This window comes from Alligator mississippiensis, chromosome 2 (genome assembly GCF_030867095.1).
Source record: "Alligator mississippiensis isolate rAllMis1 chromosome 2, rAllMis1, whole genome shotgun sequence".
NCBI classification, from domain to species: domain Eukaryota; kingdom Metazoa; phylum Chordata; order Crocodylia; family Alligatoridae; genus Alligator; species Alligator mississippiensis.
Window position 1 is genome coordinate 162,275,916 of NC_081825.1, and position 12,170 is coordinate 162,288,085.

Sequence of the window (12,170 nt, forward strand, 5' to 3'; positions counted from 1 at the left end):
TTGATGCCAATAATTCTGGCTCAGTCCATTCAGTAAATGGGGAAAGAATGCTTCCTGTGCTATGATTAATACTTTCATTCTTATGTCTTTTTTTAATAGGTTGGAAGCCAGTCCTAGGACTATCTGTCACACACTCCAGCCTGATCTTGTTTCTTGATCTTGATGCTGCTTTGAGTATACATAACCGCAGCCCTAGACAACACACCTCAGTTGGAGAGGACACCTGTTCATGCCTGCCTCTGATTGATATCTTGGGTATGTGCACACAGAGTGGGTGGAGTTGTACAAACCTTTAGTTTACAACCTGGAGTTGTAAACCCAGACTAGTCATGCCCAACTCATAGCTCACAGGTAACTCTTATTATCCATGCATCCCTCCAATACTGTTAGCAGACATAGGACATTGAAAAGTTAAAACTGAGATTGACAAAAGGAATACATGATGACATTGCCACAATTTATCACTGCCTCAGTATAGCGGCCTGTGGGCCACTGAAGGCTTTGAAACACTGTTGTATACACAGGCCATTTCTCCTTAGAGGTCTATAGTTTTGCAGCCTTTTGAAGCAAACTTTATGAAGCTGTCTACAACAGTAACTTTCTTAAGAACAACATTTATTAAAAATAAAGTGAAACTAGTAGTGAAACAAAATATACTGTTTACATAATTTGTGTCTTGATTGATTTTTCCAATGAATGAAACTAAAGAGTATCTTCTCTTAAGTACAAAGAAAAGAAACATAATATCCTAGTCCTTCAAAAGCTATTTCCCTTTCTGAACAGTTGTTGGTCAGTGTGACACACATTTTTTCTCCTTTCTGTGACAGAGAGAAAGAGATCTTTCCGCTTCTTGGGGAAAACACATTTTGAAGTCCTGTTTTTAAGACCCAATCCATGATTCAAGTTGCTCTGATATGCCTGAGTGGCAAATACATGCTGATTTTATATAGTCTTGTCAGGTGTTTGGCTCCTCAAAGGGTAAGAATCCAGCTGCAGGGGATCAGCAGCTAATAATCTGCCTGGCTGGGAAACAGTTGGATCTGATACCAGTTAATGAGGGAGGAGTTGCAAAGAGTGTTAAACCCTAAGAAGGGGCTTGGCTCAGTTGTTGGGAAGAAGTGCAAAGCAAGGGTTGTACATCTTAAGGAAGACAGCAGGTTTTTTGTTTGCTAGCTTGTTCACCTGTTTGTTCATTTTACTGTGGAGACAAGGTTCCTCCATGTAAAATAAGCTGGTTTGAAACCCTGGAGTCAGAGCTGACTCCCCTGTCTTAGGAACCTGGGTGAGTGACCCGCGTACATGTCTCCTTTCAAATGCTTACCTTCCTGGCCATTAAGAAAGCTCTGCTCCATGTCTCTTTGCCTTGAATTAGAAATGAATAAATTATAGTAATCTGTGATTTAGTTTTTCCCAAATTTTGTTCCACATTAAACACTTAATACCTATTTATGCATGGAATTATTCAGGAGCACCTATTTCTAAACAATCCTGTGTGTTGATACTGTTATTCCAGAATACAAATAAGAACAAAAGAACTGCTATTTAGTGCTTTTGAAATGGTTCAGGAGGTTTAAACCACTGTAAACTGGCTTGTAGGTCTGCACATTTGCACTTTAAACTGCATTTAAACCAGTTTAAGTGTTATGTCTGTCCACACCTCTTTGGTACTTTCATATTATGTCTCCTAGTTCTAGGATTGTATTAGAGAGAGTAAATTATAAATCTCTGTCTACTTTCTCTGCAGCACTTATTTTGTTAAATCTCTGTCATTTCCTTCCTCAGTCATTTCTTTTCTAAAATGAGAAGTCTCCCTCTATACCCTTGACATCTCTTTTTGCCATTTGAAAGTGCCTTATGCTAAACAAAATCAAGGCAGTTATTCTGGAATAGAAGTCCACACAGAAATTATTCAGTAATTGTTGCTTCTGAATAACCCCATGCATAGACAAGCCTTCATTCATAAGTACCAGCCCCACTATCATGTCCTCCTACACAGTAGTACCTAAGGTTTGTCTGTCTGCTCTTTACACCTGTTTCCTTTATTTGTTTTTAAGGATAGCATTGTAATAGTAATTATTATTCTTCGACTTGTTGGATATTTTAGGGGATAATTTTGTTGCTTATTATTAAAATCTGGATTTATAAATAGACTGTTAGTGAAATAAAGTAACAAAAAAGATGACAAACAGCACAGACTTTTAGCTTAGGATACTAACTTCAGATTAGCACCTTAAACTGAGCGCATCCAGATGAGCGCAAATGTGCTGTATGTGGTGCTGCAGCCTTGTGTTCTGTGATGCACATGCAGACATTCCCTGTACTGCTAATTTGCAGCAGGGGGTGGGGTTGAGACCTGGAGATCTGGTGTCAAAAAAAGGCCAGCCCAGGTGCTGGTTCCAGCCTTCCCTACCCCACCCAGGGCAATGTGTCACATGCCAAAGTATGTGTGCATGGTCACTCCATAGGGACAAGCAGCAGCATGTATTGTGCCACGGCTCTTTGTTACTCGGGAAATGCATTTGCCTGCACATCTGGATCCAGCCTTTGTGGCTGTCTGTGGCTGAACAGCACCAATCACAGCAGAGTCATGGTCCATAACTTGGGTTCCTGGGCACTACGGTAATACAGGGCTCAGGGTAAAACAGGGCTCAGCTCCATTACTGTGGGGAGGAGTGTGTCTGAGCCACCTTTGACCCAGGATGGCTTCCCACCCCCCAACTCAGAAACTGATGCAGCTGTGCTGGGGCTGCACTGGCCAGCTGGAAGCCAGCACAATGAGCACAGCCATGGTGAATGGCCCTGGCAGGGGGAGTTCCCCCAGCTGCAGGCAGTTGGAAACCCAGCCCCCCAGGCAGGGTGGAAAGGCCCACCCCCACAAGAGAGGGGGTTATAAGCAACTAGGAGTGCCTGCGCAGGTCACTCTCTGGAGTGAGGGGAAGACAGAATGCTGGTAGGGCTGTATGTAGTTGGTGTGGTCTCTAGGTGGGCCCTCCCCACTGGGCCAATGCTCTGTGTCCTGCCTGCACCCAGGACAGGGCTACTGAGGCACTTGGATCACAGCCTAGAGGATGGACCCCAGAGGCTAGATGCACCCAGCACAAGGATAAGTGCGACCTTTTTTATTTACTGTTATTGTTTTGTGTTTTCAGTTACAGACCCAGGGCAGGGTGCCTAGGGCCTGGAGTAAAGCCTGGAGGCTGGGATAAGCCTCAAGCCATCTGACCAGGGAGGCCGGGGTCCTACTCAGTGGTTCTTCGGCTAACCAGATGCAACTAGAGCAAAAAGGGGAGAGGTGTGGCACCGCACCCACCTCAATACACCCAGCAGCAACCATCTGGGGCTGCAGCTACCAAGGTAGCTCATAAATACACATAATAAAAGCAATCATAATTGTAGGGATAACCACAATTATGATATAATAAAATGGAAGTTGTTACTAAGCATTATAAAATGTTCAAACAAAGCTATGTCCTTCTTTGGTTGTATAAATGCTAGAATGGCCTTCATAGATGTATAAGACTCCCAAAACAGTACCCATACCTCATTTATTTTACATGGAGTGACACAGAGAATCTGAACAGATCAACTTCACACCTGCCTTGGTGCTTCTGAGTGCAGGTAGTATGTGGCAGGTCTCTGTGCTGGAACACAGAGAAAAAAGAAATAGTTTAGGAAGGTACTGTGGCTAGTAAGTTCATGCACAACACCAATTTCTTGCATTACAATTTTATATAGTGGAGAGTATCAGTATGGATCCTCTATTCTGCCCATAACCTGCAATCACGGTTGAGGGCTCTCTGCATGAGTACCTTGGGTCCTGCTTGGAAGGCTGAAGTAAAAGAAAAATTCAGGCCTCCCCAAGCTGTACTTACTGCCACAAACCAACTACCATTACTCAGTTTTTGCTGATGGGATCAGAATTTAGCTCTTATTTTATAATAAATGTATATGGTCACTTCCAGTGCTACATAATTAAATTCTGTATAGCACTGTATCTACCTACAGTAATTCTAGAAACTACTTAAGTTTTTAAAAAACAACTTATTTTCTTATATTTCTAAGTTTTTTAACCCTGCTAAAGTATCCAGCGATGATGAGGAATTCAGTTATTCAAGCTATAGAGATTCTGGATTGTGCTGCTGGTGCACTAGCTTGATCTTCTTTTCCAATGTACTATCTTAATTTCAAGTAGTTTATAAAAGGCTTGACATTAGTTTGATATAGGATACATGTAAATAAAAATCTCAAAGCAAATTCAGCATCTTGCAAATGCATGATAGAGCACAACTATGGCAGGGCTAAGTTTTAGTAATTTCAAATCCATGCTATGAAAAGAAGAAAGATATAACACTATCTTTTCTTTTCTTTCTTCAAATCATAATACAGATTTTAAATGCAGAGCTTACTACAGGTTTTTGGTAAGTTAATTACTATTATTTTGGTGCTGAGTTGAGTAATAGTTATGTTGTTTTTATAAGTGGCAATTATGTGCTTTGATTTTTTTTTTTTTTTTTACTCTAAGTGGTCCCAAAACTTCCCCACTAAAACCCCATTTCCATATACTAGCACATCCTTTCCATGTGGCTCGGATCAAATCAATTCTCCATCCCATTTAACCATGTTGTAAAAAGACAATCAGAATGTGTTTGGCCTATTCAAGAGAGAGGTTCGATGACTTAGTGGGACGCCCACTCACCTTGTGTCTTGGCAGGATGTTTGTGTTGGCATTGTAAAATGGAGGTTTTAATTCTGTGAAAAGAAGTCACTTTTAACTGCAATGTGATTTTTGGAATATGGTAGGATTTGTGAGACCCAGAAAGAAGGGATTTTCCCCCTATCTTTAAATTAAGACATGCCACAATCTCTTTACTTCTGACAGTGTAAAATATAACATTTCCTTTCCTGGGTGAAACGTGTTAGTTCTTTCACCAACACTAGAACATGGCTGTTTCCAACTAAAATGCAGGCAGAAATGCAAGTCAATAGGAAGAATGCAATTCTCTGAATTGGAATTTGACCAGGACACTAAGATTAACAGCCTCCTACTTTTCCTGTAGATACTATGGAAACTTTAGCAACAACAGATTATCAGGACTGTATTTCAACACTACTTCCAGCTAAATAACCCTAAAAATGTTCACTGGTACACACTGAACAAATCTGACCCTATTTGGCTTATAGATTTATAGATTGTAGAGTCAGAAGAGACCACAATGGATCATCGTGTCCGACCCTCTGCCCCTGGCAGGAAAGAGGACCGAGGTCAGATGACCCCAGCCCGGTGACTATCTAGCCTCTTCTTGAAGACCTCCAAGCTAGGTGATGGCACCACCTCTCTTGGAAGCCCATTCCAGATCCTGGCCACCCTTACTGTGAAAAAATTCTTCCTAATATCTAACTGAAATCCACTCTCAACTAGTTTACACCCATTATTCCTAGTCACCCCCTGGGGCGCCTTAGTAAACAGCGCATCACCTATTCCCCATTGACCTCCCCTAATAGATTTATAGACGGCCACAAGATCTCCCCTCAGCCATCTCTTGTGAAGGCTGAAGAGATTCAGCTCTCTCAACCTCCCTCCGTAAGGTCTATCACAAAGGCCATTAATCATGCGAGTGGCCCTCCTCTGGACCCTCTCAAGGTTCCCCACATCCCTCTTGAAGTGCGGTGTCCAAAACTGGACACAGTACTCCAACTGTGGCCTGGCCAGTGCTGCATAGAGGGGGAGCATCACCTCCTTTGTTCTATTAGTCATGCACCTGCTAATGCATGACAAGGTGCGATTGGCCTTGTTGATGGCCTCATTACACTGCCGGCTCTTGTTCATCTTGGAGTCAATTATGACTCCAAGTTCCCTCTCTGCCTCCGAGTTGCTGAGAAGGACACTCCCCAACCTATAGGTGTGCTGAGGGTTCCTCCTTCCCAGGTGGAGTACCTTACATTTATCTTTATTAAATTGCATCCTATTTCTCTCTGCCCATTGATCCATCCTGTCCAGGTTATGACACAATTGCAGCACAAAGTGGCATATTTATGTGTGGCGCTGCCTGTATGAAGCTTTTTCTTTCTTTTCTTAATCTTTCGTGTGTGTATAAATATGTGTAGGCAGTGCTGTTTGTATGACTAGTTCAACCAATGATGTATGTATTTTAACACTAGTATTGACTCTGAAATACCAATTTAATTTTTGCCCATTATTGATTATTAGTGACAACTGCTGTGACTGAAAGGAATCTGTGTTTTAGGCACTAGGGACGGGCAATTATTTTGGGCAGCGGGTTGCTTGCTAAGTTTCGGCAAGCCATTGACGGCCACATGACAGGCAGCCCAGGGCAGATTAATATTAATTTCCTAAATTTTTAGGGGTCCTACGGCCCAGATAGAGTGGCCTGGCGGGCTGCATCCGGCCCCCGGGCCACATTTTGCCCACCCTTGCCTTAGCCTCTGAGGTATACTGGCTTCAACATGTAATAAATAGGTCAGACAGTACTTTGAAGTAAAAGGGTATTTGTGAGTGCATTCATGTATTAAGATGGTTGGGTGGAAGAGCTATGAATGAGATTAATCTGGATGTTGAAGCTGCCTTAAATTATTATTTCTTTCTATTTTTATTTTTTTAATTATTGCCTTGAAGAGTTGTGCACATACATAATCCCAAATCTAATTAATTAAGGATTGTTTTCTTATGTGTGTGCTCACTCTACTCTCTCAAGCACTTGTCTACATACTAAAAGTACCACAAGCTATTTGGCACAGTTGACAGCATCTGTCCAGGAGAAGCTCAGGACTGGAACATGTCAAATGCTACCAATTGGAGTTGAAGTACATGGCTCCAAAACTGAGCACCAAAGTCTCACTGAGCATTACATTCACCCATAAAAATTAGGGGAAAAAATACAGTAAGGTGAAACATAAAGAATTGGAGAAACTTACAGTAACAGCAAGCATGCTAAAGGCTAAATAGCAGAAACAAGTCTAAAATGCCTAGAAAACTTAATCTTGTGGAATTCTCCTTCTACCTTGTCTACAGCTATAAGTTGAAAACACTGTAGGGACAAACCGCATGTACTACTTTAATCTCTTAGAAGGCAAAGCAACACCTTCCTCATGGTTTAATGAAAGAACAAAATAACAGGCTATTATATGGAGAATCTAAGTATATAATGATACAACACACGCAATTTGAGTGACAGAATGAAGCAACAGTGTCAGAAGTGAAACCATAGAAGAGCAGAGGCTAACTCAGAACTGCAAGTTAATGAGTCAGTGTAGAAATAAAAATGTATACTTAACGGTGCCATGAGCAATGTCATCATAGAAAGTAATAATAGAGGATGTGGTGGAGAACATTCAAAATAAACCAACAAATAATCATGGAAAGGAAAACAAGTGAAAGAAAAATATTCCAAGAGTGACAGATTTTGAAATAAGTAAACATCCGACTATGCCTATTACAAAAATTAGGCATGGTAAAAGTAGTTCTGACATTGTGAATGAATATTGGCATGTATGTAAACCTTTTATCAGCATCATTTGCATTTTATAATCTGGGCAGGCAATGCTGGGGTAACTTGGGTGCAAGTCGGATACAGTGAGTGTATAAGTGACTGAGAAGGCCAGCGTGCCACAAGCAGCTGCTTCCACAATTCTCACATATCCACATTCCCTGTAAACCAGACTGTTCCTGCTGCTGCTGTTTCTTTCCCCTTTTGTGCTTTTCTAGTTCATTGGTATGTCATTGCTTGTTAAGAGGCATCACACCTGCCTTTATATTGGTGTACCATTGGTGCCTATCAGCATTCAAAGATTCCCAGTGGTCAACTGGTATGTTGCTTTGCACCAGGTGCCACTTAAGAACATCCTTAAACACATCCTAGGGCAGCCGAGCTTCCTCTTGCAAGCTGTAGCTCAGCATATAGCAGCTGCTCAGGCTTCTGCGTATCATCCATCTGTACTACGCATCCAGCCCAAGGCAGCTGAGCCCTTACAATTAATGCTTCAGTGCTCATGCACTCAGCACACAGAAAACCCTCAGCATTCATCACTAGCATACCAGGTAACAAGAACATAGACAGGAATCTTTGGTATAGCATCCCTACTTGCTAGAAATGCATTCTGTGTAGCATTTAAGGCTCACATCCATTTGGCACAGCGATCAGTACAATTTCCTTAGAGATCTTCAGTTTAGCAGGGAAATTAATCCCTTTCTTAATCCATACTCGCTTGGTAAGCTTGCCAAAAGGCACACTAGCCTTCCAGATAAGAGAGTTCACCTCCTTGTCCATAGAGGCATGGTTGAACAGGACCCTGCAGTGAAAGGTGGACATGTTAATTATGATTAGAACATTTCCATCCGTGGTTGTGGAAGGCTTAACATAGCTTTCTCCAAGAGCCGGCTAATATATGACCTCAATTTTCTTCAGGCTTATGGTTATGGACTCGGAGGCAGAGGCATCAACAGTTTAAGTTCTGGCAAATCTAGGAAAAGTACAAGAAATAGAACCAAGATCTTCACTTGGCCCCTATTAACATCCTCAAAAATTTTTATATGGTCAGTTGATCCAGACTATGGTGCATCATGTTTAAGCTAAGTATTCTAAGAAATTCCTAAGTGTGCTTAAACAACTCTGTGGAGGTATGCATAACTATGGCCTATCCAATATTTCTCTATCATCAGTAAGAATGAAGCAGGCATGTTTACCTGGAGAGATTTTCCCTCACATTGTTCTATGCGGCTGTATGGGACAGGGTAACCACTGACCTTCAGTAAGTGCTGGTACATGTTTCTGGACCACTAACATGTAATGCATCTCTCCTGGTAGCAAGTAGAGTCTAAGGTCACCAGGCCAGTCATCCAGGAACTCCTGCATGTTAGTAGTTGTGTTGTGATGGCACATTCCAAGAACTTTATGAATATGTTGTACAACTAAACCCTTCCTTGTGCCTCTGGCCTTGGACAAGTATGCAGATTGATTGGAATGTGCATGGAGTTTTCTTGGTTCTCCCTTTTACACCACAGCACAGAAGCTGGATACAGTCCTCTTCCAGGCCATTTCAGGATATGGGCACAACACAGAGCAAGTGAAGATAGAGTGTGAACTTGCTGTGGGTCATCTACCCTGCAATAACTGTCTATGTGTATGCTCTTACCCTAAATTAGATGCAAAGCAGCTTACCCCTTAATGGAACCATTTACCACAGGGTAGGAATATGCACACAGACTGTCATCATGGAATAAGTTCACACCCTAGCTTGCCACCTGGTCTCTTCATGCCTCGCAGCAGCTGCCTGACAGCCAGGACAGCTTTCCCTGCCCTGTGGAGATCAGGACTAGCTCCCATACCCTCTGCCAACCTGGGGCTGGCACAGAGGAGCTGGAGCTCCCCCTACTTGCTTTTGGCGGGCAGAGCAGGGCAGTAGGAGCCCTAGACTGAATTGTTCCCATCAGGAGCAAATTTGTTCCTGATGGGTGCATGTTCAGCTGCATGTAGGGACACAGTTTTTAATGTGCCTGAATTTTGTGCGCAGAAAATTCAGGCGCGTTAATTGCACATGTAGATGTGCCCACTGAGTGCGGCCGTTGGCACTAGGATTCCTGAAACTGAAAGGCAATTCCCTATCTCATAGAGCTAGTAAAAAGGATGTAGCAAATGTTGCTTAAGCCTGTGACTCCAAAATTATGGAGCAGATCTTAAAGACTGGCTGCTACTCTAGCCTTAGCTATTGTAGTGGCTTAAAGCCACAATCCTACCCTCAAGAATAATAACTCTCCTCTCAAGGATCAAATCCTGCAATGCTCAGTTCTTAATTAGGTATTGATTTCCATGAGAGATTGTCTTAAATAAGGATTACAGACTTTCTGAAATGATTTAAAAATATGATCCAAATAAATATTAAAATCTTCCAGGAAATGTACATTTAAAAAGAAACTTTTTGTTTCATTTTGTTCAACCAGTATCAACCATTATGACACGCACATGAATGTGAAGGGGGAAAGAATGCTTACTTCTTGAGAGTATTGTTTCTAACACATGACCTAAGTTAACCCTGTTGTACTGCTAAAACAGTACCAGACATAGCAGCAGCTGTGGTTACCAGGAATTCTGAATGAAAGGTGTTCAATCTGCTTGTTAACCAGAGTGCTTTGCTATTTTTTTTCACATAAGTAATGTCGTCCAAGATACAAGAACAGACAGAGAAGCCTGAATGTTGTGGTGTTGGGTTTTTTGGGAGGGGAGGGTGGGGGATTTTTGGGTTTTTTTGCAAGTAGGGAGTTTTATTTGGTTTAATTCAGATTATATGAATTATTATTTAATTTGTTTGCTGTAAAAGCCAGAAAGAAATCTAGATGAAATCTCCTCCTAATTTAAAGGCAATATGCATGAAATGTATCCTGGAGCATATGATTTATTCAAATGCCATCAATGCTAACCTAAAGCCCAGTGGTAACAAACAGCCTATAACTGGTGTTAGAAAGAGAAAATTATTCAAAATAATGCCCAAGGAACAAACATTCAAAAATTCAATTAATTGCCAAAAAAAAGTCTCAAAATAATTAAAAAAAAAAAAAAAAGTCCTGTGATATATTATTTAAATAATCAGAATGCATATGAAAACAAGGAATGAAATAGAATGGGCACATCTTGAGTGACCTCCCAAACTAGGCCCAGGAACTTTGTAATGGGAAAAAGGATGGAACAGCCTGATCTCTGAATGTGTAGCTATAAAATACTCAAATATTTACAAAGCAAGCAATGAAACCTAAAGATTACCAGGAGACTTTTAATAAGCATAACTGTTCTGTTAATTGATGCCTTTTAGTTTAGTGGAGAGAAATATTTTGTTGTTGTTGTTGTTTTAAAAAAAAATCCTTGATTAATTTTCAATAAGGATTGGTTATAATTTATGCACTTGAGGTCTTGATTCTCATTTTACACTCAGGCCATTCTCCATGGCTGTGACAATGCAAAGAATCTCTAAGATGGCCGTAAGTTACATTTACATCTATTTTTATGATCTTTCACACTGTCAGGATAATGTAATGTAGCCTTAACATAACTGAGAACCAGGCTTCTAAATAAGAATACACCTTCTCAGCAAATGACATGGATTTTGGTTTACTCTTTCAAGTTTCTCTGGAGAGATTCCTCTGCTTGTTAGAAACCCTAATGACTTTTGGGGACTCTTCAAATGCAGAGTTCTTCCATAATGAACAGCTTGCAAATCACATGCTGATATTTCAAAACTAGATCTAATTTTAAAACACCAATCCCAGGCATGTCATAAAACTTGCCTTTCAATCAAATTTTAATCAAGTTGCTTTTTCAAACGTTTTTCAGCTAGTCGTGTTTTAGATTAGAATCCCGTGGTCTACCATATTTTTCTCCCTCTCTTTCTCCCCTCAAAGTTTCAGCATTCTCTGCTTACTCAAAGGCATTCAATACTACAATAGACACAGATCTTTTCCCCTAGACTGAATTGTTTAAAAAAAATGTTACCCACTGGTTCATACAGCCCATTAAGATTAGAATCAAATGTATAATACAGCAACAGCACAACTGAAAAGCATTCAGACGGTACACTTTATAAAAAAATTGCATTTATTGGTACAGTGCACATCCATACTATAAATAACCTCATTCTCTGGGCATGTTCATTGTCTTACTTTAGTGCTTGCATTAATGGACTGTGTAAATAAATTTAAGCAGAAAATGAAATAAAAGAAAGGCATTGGCTTTATTTAAAATCTGTTAAATGTTGAAAAAAGTAAGTATTTGCAATCAACTTTCATAATATCTTTTACCCAGTCTCATTATTATAGAATTTCTAATACACTTAGTGCTAGTCTTGAGTTGCTTTAATAGACACAGCTTTCTGCCTAAGAAGGAAATATTTCTCTCTCCCTTCACAGCTGTCCTAAGAGTAATCACTTCTTGCTGGTTGTCTTCCAGGAGAATGTTGTCATCCCCTCTGTAGTTCAGTTAGGCTAAAAAATCTTCCCTGTGCAGAGGGCTGGGCTGTGGGCTGTGCAGAAGGCCAGATACCAAATAAGTCCCATGTATGTCCTGCTTAGAATAAAGCTTTAAAAGAATTTAAGTGGTGCATCAGTCTCATACTGACCTGCTGCGCAGCAGTAAATTTTCAACCTTACTGTGGAATATCAGCAGAAA